This window comes from Galeopterus variegatus, unplaced genomic scaffold, assembly GCF_000696425.1.
Source record: "Galeopterus variegatus unplaced genomic scaffold, G_variegatus-3.0.2 Scaffold16706, whole genome shotgun sequence".
In the NCBI taxonomy this organism is placed as follows: domain Eukaryota; kingdom Metazoa; phylum Chordata; class Mammalia; order Dermoptera; family Cynocephalidae; genus Galeopterus; species Galeopterus variegatus.
This window is the reverse complement of record NW_007742817.1, coordinates 10004-17207: the sequence shown is the minus strand read 5'-3', so window position 1 is coordinate 17207 and position 7204 is coordinate 10004. Positions and strand designations below refer to the sequence as shown.

Genomic DNA, 7204 nt, shown 5'->3' with positions numbered 1-7204 from the left:
CCTGCCTTGACTGGCACCTACTGCAGTGGGGCTATTTCACCAGTAAGAAACTTTCAAAATTGAAAATGGCCTCTTTTGTCTGAAAATTTCCACTACACTTTCCCAAACTAGAAGAAGGAGAATATTAATTTAAGGCTAAGAAGAAAAGAGAGCTGAGAATTATAGTCTGCTTCACATTTTAAAAACTGTAACATCTTCCCTTTCTTTAAATGGGAAGCAGACATGTTTTTATCCCCCTCCACCAAGATGTAATTATTCTCTTCCTCCCAGAAATTAATCAAGGCTGATAGTTTGGGAACAAGGTGTAAGCAACTTCTGAAAAATAGCTCCAGCCTTTTTGTTTGAGAAATTTCCTCAGATTCAACGTTGATACAAAGCTAAATTATATCCATGTGTTAAACACATGCTTTCAAATTCTGTTTGACAATAAAAATCTGTTTCAAAATTAAAGTAGGTAAGAATACTCAACCTCTGCATTTCATTATATTTTAATTATACCTCAATAAAAATTTTTATAAACATTAAAGCAGGTATACAAAAACTGTCAGCCAAACTTATTTTAGTCAAACTTACTTGAAAATAACAACACAAAAACCCTGACCTGGTACAAATACCCCAGAAATGGTCTCACTTTGGGAAAGGCTCTGGGATCCTTCAAAAATGCCTAAAAAGAGAATCAGAGCATTTTCCTTGGATGTAGTACTTTTGTACTTTTGTAAACACTATCCACAAGTTAGCCTTTTACGCTTGATAGCTGGGTGAAATAGTTACAAGTGCGTCCCCAACAAGCAAGTCTAGGAACAGGCACTGGACACTTGTAAGTGTTAGGAGTATTCACTCAGTAAGCTAAGATACTGTGAAAGGAACTCAACCTTGTGCAAAGCAAAGGAAGAGGGTAGTGAGTGACAGTATCTGAGATGGTGGTCTCCTGGTCTCTCCCCTGAAGAGGGTTTACAGATACCAGGGGAGTTAGAAACGTCCTACAGACAGGAGCTCTGTGAGTCACATGCTGTAGCTTCAAAAGTAAGTAGTTTTAGTGTCTGATAACCGCGGTCTCTTGCAAATCCACTAACAATACAAGGGCTCAATACATATACTCATCAATGTGTTAATATAACTGGAAAGCTGCCTTAAAGTATTTACTGAGCAAATACTCTGGGTCCAGCTGTCTCCAGCAGCCTCTGACAAACAAACCTCTGGACAATCTGCAATTTCTGTAATGTGTCTGTAAAAACTAGACTCAAAACATTTTCAAAAGGAGTAAGCCATTTTATTATGGAAAATTTTCACCCTTTTCACTGTAATTCCTCCTAACATATGCTAGAATCCTTTTGGTGTATGGGTTTTCCCCAATATATGGAGCAAAGGCAAAAGTTGGGTTATCCTTGGGAGTTTCTAATCACCTTTGCATTGAACTGTGGGAAAGGGGATGTGTCTTGCTTTTACCATGACAATCCCGTCTAGAGTCATGGGGAGGATTTTCCCTATCTGAGCTATCTCTCCTTAGCCTGACTTTTTCTTTATTCCCATTGCTTTCTGCTTCTGAATCACTTAGCTCCAAATCTGGGCAATACCCATCATTTTCCTGATATGACGCTCTCCCTGCAGACTGCCTGAGAAGCTGCCTACCCCAGAACTGCTCCTTGGGGCTCACATTCTTGGGTGACTTCACACAGCATTGATGGTCCTCTGTGGTCCTCGCCCACATATCGGTGGCCTCTTTAAAGGACCTGCTGAAGTGTTCCATGGCAGATTTTCTAAAGCTGCCCTGACTAGCCAAGTGGGAGCTGAGCATGGACTCCTGGTCACAGAACATCTCACTCGAGTTGTCTTTCTGGGTGACACTCCCAGACCAGCTTCCCTCCAGGCCATTGGATTTGGCAAACTTGGAGTTAGGCTGACTTTTCCCATTCCCAATGGAGGACTGTCCATGGAGGGCAGGCTGAAGGACCAGAGGCTTTCCCAGCGAATGCCCATGATAGAACTCCAAAGGTGGAATTCTCCAAGCAGGACTGGAATCCTTTGCTTCACTCTTAGAAGGGCTGAGACTGGCCAGCAAACAGTTGTTCTTGCTCTCTAGTGGATGCCTCGAATACGATTTCACTCTCATTTCTAGTGACTCCTGAGGCACCTGCATGCTCCTTATATTGTGAACAGAGGAGGTGCTGTCAGGAGAGTGGGGTCGCTGATCAGTCTCTGTGGAGCTGTTCCTGCAGTCTTCTGGGGCTGATCTGGGCATTTTTAACTTTAAGGTAATTCTTGGTTGTGGGTTAAACAGTGAGTTTTCTGGTACACTTGTCAAAGGAAGTCCTGCATCAATTTCTTGGTTAACAAGCTGGACTCGCAAATCGAAGATCTGTTCCTGTATTTTGTTGTGTGACAGTTTCAGCTTCTCTCGCCTGCTTATCATGTAGCACAGATTTCGGACCCTCTCCAGGTTCTGCCGTAGGTGCATAAACATTCTCATGCGAGTGTGAACGCTTTCCTCTTTTGGCTGCACCAGGCCATTTTCTTCATCCTGCTTTGGAGGAAATAATGGCTTATTGAGGTTACTTTTCCACTTCAGTTTCCAGTAGTTATAGATAAAGTCCACAGCTAGCATGGGCACTCCCAGCTCTGTGGCCACATCTTCCACTCGGACGAAAGAATAAAATTCCTCCTCCAGCTCCCGAAGCTTCTGTGCACGTGGGCCGGTTTTCTCATTTTTGGCCTGGCTTGGCTCTGCAGCCCTGTGGTGGGGGTACTTGGCCTCCCCAAGTTTCTGCCTGTTTTGGCTATGCTTAAGGCAGTATGACTTGAACTTCACTTCATCCCCCTCATCCAGGACGGTCTTCATCTCTAGGCTGTGCTCAAAGGCACAGGTGACATGGAAGGCAGTGATGCAGCTTTTCACCAAGCACTGAATACAAGTCCCTGTAAGACTAAATTCTTGACCAGGGGAGTAGATCACAATGTTTTGTTTTCTTTCTCATGTATCTTTCAAATAAATATCAAAATGCATTAACATTGTGTCTAAACTCCTTTTCAAATTAAAAAAAAAATCTGTACAGTGGCAATTTTAAAATATTATAATCATAATTTTATAAATACTCTATTTTGATTTTATTCTTGGTGTAAAAATACCAACAAAACTATGAACATTATTTCCAAACTTTTACATATTTGTTTATTTATTTATTTATTTTAAATTTGGGCACTGATGATGTTACTTTGATCTCAGTATCTACTGCCAAAGCATAGGCTGGCTGGGCAATCACAGAACATTCATGTTGTAAGTTTTATGTGAGTGTCTAAGGTTCTGTGCAAACATTTTCCTTCTGGAAGCCCAAGGCATGTTGCAAGGAGCTCTAAGTAGTTATAAAAATGCATTCAGATGGAGAGAATATCTAAAATGAATACAGCAGCTATACTGCTGTATAATCCAGAATTTTCCCAATACTAAAGTGATGGTGGATAAGAGAAAACGACCCATTTTTGCTGAGTCTGATGTTCTAAGTTAAATTGTAGATTTGCTTATGAATGACCAATTGTCACAATGCCATTTGTATAAAAGATTATGCCACTTTCACATAATTTTCTTTTCAAAAGAAGTTGTCCAAAATATATTGAGTTTCTTTGTTTTGTTCTATGCTGTGATCAGTATTTTGTTTATTTATTAAATGAGTCTTCCTTTCACCTGTTCCATAAATCTTGATTCCTGTAGCTTTACCATCATTCCTGAAATTATGTATATATTCCTGAGGTTATTTAAGTTCTCTACTTTTAATCTTCTTTGAAAAATATTTTGGTTTTCCTACATTTATTACTCATCTCTAAAAATTTTATAATTAGCTTGCTGATTTCTACAAAATAGTTACTGAGTATTTTATTACAGATGCTTCTGCCGTAGGTGCATAAACATTCTCATGCGAGTGTCAACGCATTCCTCTTTTGGCTGCGCCAGGCCATTTTCTTCATCCTGCTTTGGAGGAAATAATGGCTTATTGAAGTTACTTTTCCGCTTCAGTTTCCAGTAGTTATAGATAAAGTCCACAGCTAGCATGGGCACTCCCAGCTCTGTGGCCACATCTTCCACTCGGACGAAAGAATAGAATTCCTCCTCCAGCTCCCGAAGCTTCTGTGCACGTGGGCCGGTTTTCTCATTTTTGGCCTGGCTTGGCTCTGCAGCCCTGTGGTGGGGGTACTTGGCCTCCCCAAGTTTCTGCCTGTTTTGGCTATGCTTAAGGCAGTATGACTTGAACTTCACTTCATCCCCCTCATCCAGGACGGTCTTCATCTCTAGGCTGTGCTCAAAGGCACAGGTGACATGGAAGGCAGTGATGCAGCTTTTCACCAAGCACTGAATACAAGTCCCTGTAAGACTAAATTCTTGACCAGGGGAGTAGATCACAATGTTTTGTTTTCTTTCTCATGTATCTTTCAAATAAATATCAAAATGCATTAACATTGTGTCTAAAATCCTTTTCGAATTAAAAAAATATCTGTACAGTGGCAATTTTAAAATATTATAATCATAATTTTATATATACTCTATTTTGATTTTATTCTTGGTGTAAAAATACCAACAAAACTATGAACATTATTTCCAATCTTTTACATATTTGTTTATTTATTTATTTATTTTAAATTTGGGCACTGATGATGTTACTTTGATCTCAGTATCTACTGCCAAAGCTTAGGCTGGCTGGGCAATCTCAGAACATTTATGTTGTAAGTTTTATGTCAGTGTCTAAGGTTCTGTGCAAACATTTTCCTTCTGGAAGCCCAAGGCATGTTGCAAGGAGCTCTAAATAATTTTAACAGAAATAAAAATGCATTCATATGGAGAGAATATCTAAAATGAATACAGCAGCTATACTGCTGTATAATCCAGAATTTTCCCAATACTAAAGTGATGGTGGATAAGAGAAAACGACCCATTTTGGCTGAGCCTGATGTTTAAGTTAAATTGTAGATTTGCTTATGAATGACCAATTGTCACGATGCCATTTGTATAAAAGATTATGCCACTTTCATATAATTTTCTTTTCAAAAGAAGTTGTCCAAAATATATTGAGTTTCTTTGTTTTGTTCTATGCTGTGATCAGTATTTTGTTTATTTATTAAATGAGTCTTCCTTTCACCTGTTCCATAAATCTTGATTCCTGTAGCTTTACCATCATTCCTGTAATTATGTATATATTCCTGAGGTTATTTAAGTTCTCTACTTTTAATCTTCTTTGAAAAATATTTTGGTTTTCCTACATTTATTACTCATCTCTAAAAATTTTATAATTAGCTTGCTGATTTCTACAAAATAGTTACTGAGTATTTTATTACAGATGCTTCAATAAATCTACAGACCAAACTTTGAGATGTGTCATCTTATAATACGGAGACTTCCAGCTCATGAACATGGCTCCTATTTCCTTTGATTTAAGTTTGCTATGGTTAATTTCATCAAATATTTTTCTAGTTTTCACACACATATGTATCCTTCAATTTTTGTTTCTTTGTGTTCTTTGTTTTTGTTTTAGATTTGCACATGTCTCTTTTTAGTTGTATTAAAGTTGGCACTACACACGCGAAATTAAAATATAATTTTACTTACATTATATTATTGTAATTTTACATTCTACCGATTTCAATTAATTTTTGAAAGGTAAATTCATAAAATAATTTTTATTTAATAAAATAATATATTATCTTCCCAAATCCCCATTTTCAAATAACATCACATTAGTAGTTTTTGTGAGTTCGATATGTGAGTTTTTAAAAAACACATTAAAATCCTTAGCAAGAGTAATCATCTTTCTATGTGACTGAAACAAATAATCAGAGTTTAAAATTAAAAACATAATAGTATGTACATTAGCACCCACAAAAATAAATATTTTGTTATAAAACTAAGTAAATATGGACAAAATCTGACAAAAAAGAAAAAGAATCTCTGATGAAAGAATAAATTAAATGGGGAGATATTTCATGACATGAATGGGAAGACTTGATGTGCAAACATCAGTTCTTCTCACTGATCTATAGGTTCAACACAATCAAAATCAATGGATTCTAATTTTTATAGGGAGAGATGAAAGAGCCAGAGTAGACAAAACAATTTGTTTATTGGTTTTGAATATTTATGGGATACAGGGCTCATTGTCACCCCTCGTGCCCAATATGTGAAGGCCAGATTCTTACTGACAGCCTGCCTGTGCCAGGACAACTTCAAAGAACATCGTTGGAGGACCAACATCGTGTGACTTTAAGACCTTCTGTGAAGTAACAGTTATCACGACAGTGTGGCATCAGTGAGAGAACAGACAAATAGATCAATTAAAGAGGATATGAAGCAAGAAATAAACACACATAAAAATACACAACTGATCTTTTATAAAAGATGAGAAAAAAATACAATAGAGAAAATATTGTTTTTTAAACAACTGGTACTTAAACAATGTTGCATCCATTGCAAAATATAATAATAATGAATTTAGATACAGAGATTGAATGCTTCATAAAATAAAATTATAGTGGTTCTCAGCCATAAATGTAAAATGCAAAACCATGAGACTATATAAAGGAAGCACAGAAGAAAATATAGATGAAGTTATGTCTGATGACTTTTTAGATACAGCCCTGAGGGCACAGTTCATCAATAAGAAATAATTAATAAGAAATAATTAATAAATAATAACTTTTTATAAATTTAAAACATTTGGTCACAAAGTTACTGTCAAAATAATTTTTAAAATGATACTGTCAAAACAATTTCTAAAATTTTTAGAATGGTACAAAATATTGAAAAAGACATAACTGATGATTGGCTGTTATCCAAAATATAAAAATAATACTTAGAAACTCAAAAAAAAATTTTTTAAAAAAAATTCCAACGTATCTGATAAAAATTGGGCCTTTAACCTTTCTAGGGACCTGACCAAGAAATATACACAGATGGTATAGGGATATTAAAAAAGCTTCACACCATGTGTAGTTGGAAAAATGGAAATTAAAGCAATAATTAGATACTATTATTCACCAACTAGAAGGGCCATATGTCAGAACACTTAAAATTGCCAAATGCTGGGGAGGTTGAGGACCAAGATAATCTCATGTTCAATGCTGGTGGGAGTAAAAAATGTTACAGCTACTCTGGCAGTTTCCTACAAACCTAAAGATACTATTAGATATAATCCAGCTATCACATAACTCGTTGCATTCCCAAAGA

At 36.5% G+C, this 7204-nt stretch overlaps 1 pseudogene; it reads right to left on the bottom strand.

Annotated features, from left to right (window-relative positions):
• Positions 1–1294: 1294 nt before the first annotated feature.
• LOC103582552 lies at positions 1295–4276 on the bottom strand (annotated as a pseudogene).
• Positions 4277–7204: the final 2928 nt, after the last annotated feature.